Source organism: Propithecus coquereli, unplaced genomic scaffold (assembly GCF_000956105.1).
Source record: "Propithecus coquereli isolate 6110/MARCELLA unplaced genomic scaffold, Pcoq_1.0 Scaffold302, whole genome shotgun sequence".
NCBI classification, from domain to species: domain Eukaryota; kingdom Metazoa; phylum Chordata; class Mammalia; order Primates; family Indriidae; genus Propithecus; species Propithecus coquereli.
Window position 1 is genome coordinate 2,217,278 of NW_012148642.1, and position 11,139 is coordinate 2,228,416.

Genomic DNA, 11,139 nt, shown 5'->3' on the forward strand with positions numbered 1-11,139 from the left:
TCTCCGCTTCTGTTTGTGAATGTCCCCATTCTTCCTCTTAACAGTCCCCCCGGGAGAAGCCCTGGCTTCCCGTCCTTCCCGACAGGCGTACCAAACTGGCCAGAGTCGTCCACCCTCACCGAGGATCGGTATGAACTTTTCTTCACAAAAAACCCCGCATCACTTTGCTGGTTGAGGTTCTTATTCCAGAAACACCTGTTCTGGCATTTCCCGTGGCGGGATGTGTTGCTTACTGCTTTCCTGCTCACGCCTGAACAGGGCCGCCACCTCCCAACCTCTCTGCTCCGAAGTGACCTCCTCCTCCCGAAGCCCTGGTCTCACCCCTGCACTTGACTGCCACACGACTACTCGGAGTCATTTTCTGTCCTGTCTCCCAACAGGATAATTGAGGTTTCTGCAGGAGCTGAGAAATGTGTCCTTTCTCTCAGTGTGGCAGTAGAAGACGAGGTAGCATAAGGTACGTGTGGGATGGCAGTAAACATGGGTCTGAAATCTCACTTAATTACATAATAGAGAGGTATTGCCAAGGTAACTTAATAAGAAAACAGTTGGGTGATGTTTACCAACAAAATCAGTTTGGGGTGTGTTATTCACTGCTTGTGCTTCGTTGAATGAACTGAAGAGTAAAATAATACATTTCAAAAGAGGTAACCTCTTAATGCATTTGACCAAATTATTCTGCCTCCTTGGCCAGGCTACCGAGAAACCAGGAAGATTGCCAAAGTAAGGCCTGGGAGGCCCATGGCGGCTCCTCCACCCACTGGCTGCTTTGCAGAGCCCTTCGCCATCTGTCTGTCTGTCTCTCTCTTTCTACCTGTCCTGATCCCTGTGCTTCTCCCACAACCTCGGGATAGCAAGGCCAGGGTTCTCTTCTCAAAGTCACAGTCCAAATGTCAGCTTTCAGTTCACATTCTCCTACATCAAAATCCCTGGGTGGCAAAATTGAGATCCAAATCCTATTCCTTGTCAGTATAGTGTAAATGCCTTTCCTTCTCCCAACCAGTTTTGTAAGTTGGTCAAGCCAGCCTGGATGTGGGACAGGACTTACGCTCATAGCTGGGGCTGGAGGAGTGGGTGCACCATCGCCCATTTAGGAAGCGCTTGTGGAACACCCACTAAGTGAGAGCCACAGGGACAGGTGCCAGGGGAGGGCAACAGATGAGACCCTGTGCTCAGGGCACTGGCCACCCAGGGACCAAGACAGCAGACCCAAGTTGAGACCACAGGATGCAGAGGTTGTGAGGACTCCAGGTCAGTGCCAAGGATCATGATCTTTGGAAAATCTGGATGCCACACAGAGACCCCGGGTGCCTCGTCCAGCTGTCCACCTTCACAGCATCCCCGACACCTCGTCACCTGGCCTCTGCTTGAATTCCTCCAATTCTGAGGAGCTCACTTCTTAGTAAAGCATCCTTCCTTTTATTGCTCAGTTCCAGAACCTGTGTCACGTTTCCCCAGCACCCCAGTTCAGTGAGGCCCTAGAACTCGCTCGTCGGAACTCTGGGGAGCCATATTTTCCTGCCTGTATTAGGACTTGCACATCTGATGGTGACAAGAACCCTGTGAGTCAGGCAAGGTCATGGTGAATGACCTTGCACACAGCGTTGGCCAGTTCATTGAACCTAGGCCCAGACAAGGCCAGAACTCAGACTGTTTTCATCATACCACCTATGTTGAGAGCAGTCGAGAGTCCAGCTGTTTGACTCTGAGATATATCATACCACCAAACCTCCCCAGCAATCCTGAGTGAGAAGGTGGGCGTTGGAGCCATGTGGTCCAGACTTTCGACCTTCATGGAGAACCGGCCAGTTGCCCGGGCCATGGGCTGAGCTGCTGGGGAGGGGAGCTATGGGTCAGGAGGGGGCTGCTCTTTACAGCGCAGAGCAGCGATGTGGCTTAGAGGCTTTCTTTCTACCTGGATGATTTTTCTACAGCGAAGGGATGACACCATCTGGACATTGAAGTGCTTCATCAGGAAGACAGGGAACAGAGGTGGTGCTGGGGAAAGGCAGCGTCAGTGCCGCACAAACCGTCCAGAAGAAACATCAACTCAAAGGGGGCCAGACAGAGAGATGGAAACCAGACCCACACCGATGCCAACAGACTGGGAGGAAAGACCTCTTTTTTTTTTTTTTTTGAGGTAAGGAGTCTCACTATGTTGCATAGGCTGTTCTCAAACTTCTGGGCTCAAGGCCTCAACCTCTCAAGTAGCTGGGATTACAGGTGCACACCACCACTGCTGGCTCAAAGACGTTTGTTTCTGGGTCACTGCGGTGGCTCACACCTGTAATCCAGCTCTCTGGGAGGCTGAGGTGGGAGGATCACTTGAGGGCAGGAGTTCCAGGAGTTTGAGACCAGCCTGGACAACATAGTGAGTCCTTGTCTCTACAGAAAAATTAGAAATTAGCTGGGCATGGTGGTGCACACCTGTAATCCCTGCTACTTGGGAAGCTGAGGCCGGAGGATTGCTTGAGCCCAGGAGTTCGAGGATGCTGTGAGTCATGATTGGTCCACTGCACTCCAGCCTGGGCAAGGCAGACTCTGTCTGTGAAACAAATAAATAAAAATAATTTTTTAAAAAAATATGAGCTTCTGTGGAGTAGAGAGAAGGTGGAACCTGGGAGGCTCCCACTTTGCTTTCATTCATCCTGACTGCTTTGGAAACTGGGTCCTAAATGTCCTAATTTTCTGACTTACACCTGCTTTAGGCAGAAAAAATGTATCCATTCTAGGTCTGCCATCATTAAACCTAGTATTCATTAACATTTAACCAAGCTATGCAGTAGATCTGGAAAATTCATAGCCCTTGAGTTCTAGAGTTCCTAAGTTCTAGGCCACAGGTAAGATGACTTCAGTGACATAATTACAGAAAAACAGTTACGTGGGATTCAGGGACCCAACCAAAGGTCTGAGGACAGTTCAGGTGGCCATAGTCTACCATCAGTGTTATCATTCAAAAGAAGCAGAATTTAAAATCACCCAACATTTGGACAAACCTAAGGAACCCTGGACTTATTCTTCCGTCTCAAACACTTTTGAGGAAGCCGGACCCAGTCTGATGGACAACGAGTCTCCTCCAGCCCCTGGACCAGAGTGTGTTTTCTTGGCCAATGCAGAATGACTGACGCTGAAGGAAATGACAAGATGCCTACAAGATAATCAGTGACAGTTACTCAAATACATCCTGAAAGGGCCATGACCCAAAGCTGGAAGGTCTCTGGAACACCGACATGAAAGGCCCAGGCCTTCACCAAAATGTTCTTCCCCACACTTTATCCCTAAGCAGAATGAACGCCTCCTCAGAGGATTAACCAAATGACCCTCCAGGTTCTGTGCAGGCATCCAGGGAACTGTCGATGGGGTAGAGTAACAGCCCACGTGTCATGGGAAGCTGTCGGGCACCACATTATTGATGCGGGACCCGGGGGCTCACCACCTCTCCCCACAAACTGGGGATGGGGATGCAGAGGAGTGAACATGTTCCACCCACTCCTTCTAGCACATCCCTCCTACTCACTTTGAAAACAGTCTCTAAGAAGAGCACTGTCTTTTGGCATAATCCCTAAAACACAACCCAGGGCAAAAGAGCCTTTTGCATGTACACATGGAGAAGATGAAGGAAATTTTTTTTCTTATGTTTGTCTGAACGTCCTAAAATCTAGAATGAACATGGATTACTTTTATAACAAGAGAAAAAAAAAAGTCCTGGGAAAACTTTTGGTTTGGGCCGAAGCATCTGTTACAAGCATAACTGTGCACCGAGGGTGTTTGTTTCCTCCATCTGCCACCAGGAAGTTCACCCCAACGACGTGGGGTCAATAACGTCTCCCGCGCTTGTGCATATTTGCTCCGTAGGAATTCAGCCTTGACCACAAAGCGTAGTACATTTCAACCTAATTTTCTTTGCTTTGGAAAGAGCTTCCGTCTAGACTTTTATGGTGCACAGGAAAAAGAGAGCTATTTTAACATTCCCATACAGGGCTGCTTTTCAAGGTCGGCAACGAGAACTAAACCTAAGATACCAAATCGCCACCTGTGGAAGACTGTTCGATGGCATGAATTCCGGCTGTGCCAAGGCCAGCATTTGAGAACCTTGAACTTGGGAGCTGGAAGCCACTGAGGCCCAGATTTATGATCACTCCCGTGTCTCAACCATCTGCTCCGGGCACACTCTTGAAATTTATGAAACGCAATTGAGCTAAAGGGTACAGGCCAGGAAGTGCGGGGTTGACATATTCCACCTGGCCAGAGACACTGTCACGTGGGTTAATTTAAGACTTTGCTAATTTGAAAGGGGTTATTTCTCATTCACAATAGAGTCCATTCTGTGCCATCTGAAGTATTATAAAGCAGTCAAATCTGCTTTAAATGTTCAGAAAATATCCCTCACCAAAGGTCATTTGCTATTTCCGTATTTAGGGTTAATTACTCATGTGGTTCTTGTCAGTGGGAAAAACTCCTTTCCTTTTCGTCTTCTTTCCTTTCTTTCTTTCTTTTTTTTTTTTCCTTTTAACAGTTAGTTATTGAGTCTGTGCACCATGTCTAGACTTTCCTTCCGTAAGTTAGTTCCATAGTGCCAGGGAATCGTTTCTAGCCCAGAACCGTCAAGGACAGACACAGACAATCCCCCTAAGCAACATCTGTCCAAAGACAGGCAAAGAAGAGCCTGCACAAGCCATTTTGTCCTTCTCCAGTGGGGATAATTTGGCTTTCAGGCCAATTTCGATGCCATTTTGAAACATCTAGTGAGCACAGTTCACCTCTCTTACCTCCACCACTGCTTTGCTCACGAATCTTAGACTCTCGGGAAACATCTGCTCCCCACAAATGTGACCCATTATCAAATGCGACAAAGAGTGACTGTATGTGCGGAGTATATATAGATTTGTACCCATCCTAGGCGAGAAATAATGTTTCCCTGTAGAAAGAGATTTTGAGAAATCTCAATATTTTCCAGGTTGAATCCAATCAAAAAATAACTTATCTCAAATTCTACTTACTCAGATGTGAATTAAATTTGGATTAAATTTGAGTGACCTCAGTCTTTTGATTTTGCTTTTCAGACTGGCTTATGTGTGTGGATAGACTAAGATGCCCAACTTTTCTTTAGGGAGAGGGTAAAACCTCTCTCAGGTTTCAGAAACATAGAATTCCTGCAAGATATGAACCCAGACTAACTGGCGTAGTTTGGGTATGTGTGATATTGTTGGTTTTAGCTCTGTTATGATTTGCTTTTAAATATTTATTTTTGAAATATAAATCTTGCTAAGATTGAAGTCTGCTCTGGAGAAGTGACTATTAGTTTTGCTGTTGCTTAATGGAACTGTTGAATCTTCTCAGAAAACAAAAAGATTCTGTTATATAAACAAGTCATCCTAGTAAAGTATAAAATAATTCTAGAGAGTGCACTTCTGAGTGAGGCTTGAGCTCAAGTTCTGTAGATGTGTGGTAAATTAGGCATTCTAAGAAAACTGCCTATGCCATTAATTGGCTACAAAAATATGAGTCATTCCAAAAACGCTAAGAAAATAGTCTGTGTCATTAAAACAGTAAACATCCCATTTAAAAACTGAAAAAATCGTCATCAGTACATTTATGGATTCCTTTGCATTGATCCATCCCCATGACTAATACAGCACCTGTCACGCCATAGATGCGCAATCACTGTTCTGTTCAGCACGACAGATAACTCTTCCTGGTGCATTACTCTGATTTTCTGCCAGTCGGAGTGATGACTTAGAATATTAATTTTCATTCAGTAAAAATGACCAGGCCTGGGCTTAGAGAGCTGCAAGGCATCAAATGGAAATACTTTAAATGATCACTGAGCTGGTTAATTTTAGGCGTCAACTTGACTGGGTTAAGGGATGCCTGGCTAGCTGGGAAAGCCTTATTTCTGGGTGTGTCTTGAGGGCATTTCCAGAGGAGCCCGGCCTGGGAGTGGGTGGACTGAGTGGAGAGGATCTGTCCTCAATGTGGGCGTCACTGTCCAATCAGCTGGGGCCCGCAGAGAGCAACGCGGCAGAGGACAGGTGAATTTGTGCGCTCTCTCTCCTGGAGCTGGGACACCCTTTTTCTCCTGCCCTTGGACAGCAGAACTCCAAGATCTCTGGCCTTTGGACTCTGGGACTTGTACCAGTAGCCCCCTGGGTTCTCAGGCCTTTGGCCTTGGACTGAGAGTTACACTTCAACTGCCCCGGTTCTGAGGCTTTTGGACGTGGACTCAGCAACGTTATTGGCATGGCTGGGTCTCCAGCTTGCAGGTGCCCTGTCATGGGACTTCTCTGCCTCCATAATCACGTGGGTCAGTTCCCCTAATAAATCCCTCTCATATATATCCATATCTCTATCTCTCTGTCTATATCCCATTGGTTCTGTCCCCCTGAGAACTCTAATACAACCCTTTCCCACAAGTGATGCATCTGCATTCTATAGACACAGTCAGCATGAGCCGTGATAGTCAGGGGCATGGGGACCCCATGTCTGGGGACTCTTGGGGAGAGCACACCTCTTCCGACCTTAAATACACATAAGTAAGCTATTCACGCTTATAAGTGCTCGAGTCTGCTTGGCGAGTCCACCCAATCAACAAGCACCTTTTTACAGAGGCCTGGCACGCTGTTCCATCACGCAGCCAAGAGCGTTGCTTTCCCAAAGTGATTAGGAGTGGAGATAGATGAGAAAGGGATGGTGGGACCAGAAATGGCACCATCAATTCCTCAACAATTCACTGAGTGTGGACTGGGATTACCAAGATGAATGAGACACAGCCTCTGCCCTCAAGAAGCTCGTGGAATAGGAAGGGAGAGAGTTGCATGAATAGATCACTGCAGTGTGGCGAGAGTAACGACGGAGTGGAAGAGGGGCGCACTCCCAGCTAAAGGAAGAAGCAGCATTGACCAGGAGCTGCTGGAGACGAGGGATCTGCAGGAAGGAGGCCAGCAGCACACTGGAGCTGGCTTCAACCAGCTCAGGAGGCCGATGGCTAAATGTCCGGGGATCTTGCCAGCTGGTTGTTAAGTGTGGCCATTATTAAAAATTAAAGTATCCAAGTTTAAAGTTAAATAAGTTATATTAAAAATAAAGATAACAAATACTAAAAACATGTAATTCCCTAATGATTTTAACACGTTTTACTACTAGCTATGCCCTTGAGGGGCTCCACGCTCAGCGAAGTCGTGTTAGTAGTTTGCAATTGGCCAAACTGGGAGTATTTGCACCAGAGAAGTCAGCAGATCCTACAGGTCAGAGATTATTCCTTCCCCAGAGGGCCACTTACCAGCAGATAGAGGCAAGGTCATGACAGATGAAGACAGGGAACTCAAAGCTGTGCAGAGCTGGGAACAGAATACGACAAGGAGCAGAGCTAGATGAGGTCAAGAGAGGCCAAGCCCCAGATGACCTTTGAGACCACCTCGAGGAGCTGGAACTGGAGGCTCTGAAGGAATTTAGGAGAAGTGATCGTCTTCCCAGAAGCGGGGACTGTTTGGAGAGTGGCCGGACTAGAGGCCAGAATCCAGGACGACTCCCAGGTTGGATGGATCATCCACTGTGCAGGAGACACATTTTGTGGAAAAAGGTGACTAGCGTAGCTTTGCCACATTGAGTCTATGCTGTCTGGTCTGGGAGACCCCTGAGTGGAAACATCCAGTAGCCGATTGGCTCTTTAAAGGAAGCTTGGGAGACATCTGGGCTGGGGCCGGTTCAGACACCAGGTATGTGGGTGGTAACGAAAGCATTGGAGCTTGTGAGGTCACCAAGGAGAGCATCCAGGGGGAAAAGGACAACTGAAAATTTTAAAAATTATCCGGGTATGGTGGCACACACCTGTATTCCCAGCTACTCAGGAGGCTGAGGCAGGAGGATGGCTTGAGCCCAGGATTTTGAGGTTGCTGTAAGCTAGGCTGATGCCACAGCACTCTAGCCCGGGCAACAGAGTGAGACTCTGTCTCAAAAAAACAAAAACAAAAACAAACAAGAAGTGGGGAAGAGGGTGGTTACAAGATGCCCCCAACAGATACCCCAGGAAGTGGGAAACAGTCGGGGGACCAGTGTAATCAGGGAATTAAAGTCTGGAGGGAGGGAGGTAAAGGGTGAACCAGGCAAGGCTTTGGAGGCTATGGCAAGGATTTTGGACTTTATCCTAAGTGTAGTGAGAAGCCACTGGAGGGATGACACACTCTGATTGGCAATTTTTTAGTTTTTTGAGAGAAGGTCTTGTTTTGTTGCCTGGGCTAGAGGGCAGTGGCATCATCATAGCTCACTGCAGCCTCAAACTCCTGGGCTGAAGTGATTCTCCTGTCTCAGTCTTTTAAGTAGGTGGGACTACAGGCATGCACCACTATGCTTGGCTAATTTTTCTATTTTTTGTAGAGATGGGGTCTCACTCTTGCTCAGGCTGGTCTCAAAACTCCTGGCTGCAAGTGATCCTCCCACCTTGGCCTCCCAGAGTACTAGGATTACGGGCATGAGCCACCATGCCTGGCCTCTGATTTGCATTTTTAAAGGTTACTTCTGGGCCACTGTGTGGAAAATGGGTCAGAGAGGGCAGCAGAGAGTGGGAGAAGAGTCAGGAGATTCTTGCAAAGTCTCAATGAGACATCAGCCTGAACTTGGGTGGTGAACACAGACACAGGAGTGGTAGCCAGTAAAGCACTAGAGGTAAAATCTGCAGGGCTTGCTGATGGGCTGTTCAAGGAAGAAACGGGAATACAAGATGGCCCACAAGTTTCTGACCTAGAACCTGGGAGTGGAAGCTCCCCAGTAGAGAAGGAGGTGTGGGTGGGAGGTGATGGGAAATCAGTGGAAAGGGCTTGATAATGAGTTTCCTGCTGCTGTAGGGAACCAGGAGACCTCATCCACTCTGGGGCTGCCACCAAGTGAAAGCCATATTAAGGAAGTTGTTCTAGGACACACGTGCTGGCTGAAATAGGAGTCAAGGAGAAGGCCAGTAAATGAGGACCTGGGTTTCATTGAAGGCATCAAGAATGGCAAAGAAGGGACTAAGAAATGGTCGGAAGAAAAGATTGGTAGCACGTGGAGGTAAAGAAGAGAGAACCAATGGTGAGAATGGGAGATGATGGTGCTGATGTCTGATTCTATCACATGGATTCACAATCTTCAAAAAATTAGAATAGAGTAACACACACTGAACATTCAAACTGCACTCACTAGTCAAACCACACTCAACATAATTAATCTTTCTTTGAAAATTCAGATGTTTTCTTAGGTTCTTCTTGTGCTTCAGGAACATGAATTACGGCTGGTTTGAAACAACTTTGTCTGAAACAGGACTGCCATGGTTTGCGGTAAATGTTCTCTGAGCCCTGATGTGCGGAATGTACAAAGACGCTGATCTGCACGGAAGGTTTCTCCGCTCACACTTCTCAAACTCTACACAGATTACTGCTTTGCAATGTTAGCTGAATAGCATTTTGTTTTCTGCTCTTGTTTTCCTCATGAACCTCGGAAGCCACACGTAGGCAGCTGATCACGTGGTTTGAACGATGCCCCGGCTTCCTCTGTTTGCAAAGCAGTGGAAACCACCCCGCCCACTCGGGATGGCCCTCCTTCCTCCCTGGTTTGCCTGCCTGGCAACCTCCTTCTCCCTCTCTTGGGCATCCATTTCTTGTCTTCCTCCCCTCTAATGCTTTCTTCTCTGCCCGCTTTCCTGGCTTCTCTCTTTCCGTTTGGGATGCCCTGCCTTTTTTTCCAGTTTGCCTCCTTCCTCCTTTCTCACCCCTACAGAGCTCACAGACTCAGAACGGCACTTACTTGAGTCTCCTTGTCTGAGCAATGACTGCCCTCCTTGACTTCTGTCAGTTAAAAAAAAAACTCTTGTCATTTGAGCTTCATGACTGCCTGGATTCTCGATAAAGTAAGATCTGTTGTGTGTACACAATGCTGACCCCCAGGCTAAGTATTTTGAATGCATATCATAAGTGTTCCAAGGAGGAGAGTTTAAGCGAGTGTATCTTTGTTTTATTTGGAAAGCATTATTTTTATAATTATTCAAGAAGGCAATACACCGAATTGAATGAATGCTTCATGTGTCCAGATCCACAGTCGGGGGCCAGGGAGTCACTGTGAGGACAATATAGCCCTTTTGGGGGAAGTTTGAGTACTGTATCTGCATTTGGGAGTGGACACTTCAGAGCAGCCAGCGGTACTTATCAACTGTGAGCCGACCCTTTACGTAACTCTTCTGTCTTCTCCTCCTTCCTCCAAAGCCACAGAGCTCACAGGAAGGCAGAGAGCTGGTGAGAGCTGGGAGATTCGTTAGGGATAAGAAAGTTTGGCAAAATAGAAGGGAAAAAAAGCCTTCCTTTTCCCATCTCGGAAGGAGGCACTTTCTAGCCAACCAGTGGGTCATTACCTGGTGAAGTTAATTTACAATATTTGTTAAGGTGGACAGAATAATAGGACTTTGGAATGGTGCATTCTATCAATTCAGCTATTTTCATAATCAAACAGGATGAAATTATATTGGGATCAGTGTAGGGCCAATGGCTAATATTGTGGCCAAATCCCAGCCTGACCTCAGAATAATCAGTGCTGGCGTAACCGCAGGGGAGAAGTTACCTGGGTCAGTCACCTGACTATGTTCTTTCAAAGCTGAAAATAAGACACTGAACTTGGTCCCATTACTCACTAAACTGATTTTCTGTGGCTCCAAATATTCATTTTGCTCCAGGTAGATACGGCTTTTCCTCAAAGCTTCCGTTAAAAATATAAAAACAGATCAAGAAGAAAGAACTCTTTTAAATGGCAACAAGGTCTACATAGGCCTTCTTTCTATTTGTGTGTAAGACTTACTAATTACATTTTAATGGATTTTCTTCATGTTGAAATTTGTGCATTAAGTGTGGAGTCTTTCACTGACATTAGGATTGGACTGAGTCTGTATCATGAGCACATATCTTACTAATTCAGTTAGTTCATTTAAAAATGGGTATTGTGTCGACACGATGTCAGGCAGCAAGTTTAACTGAGTTTAATAGCAATGGATACAACCTTTGAAATGCTAAAATACATGTATTGCATTGCATTAAGGCATTGCATATTCTTTATCCCAACAATCATTAGAGGCTATAGTCAAAATCTGAAACTCTTCTTTTTTTAATTAATAGATTTTTTTTT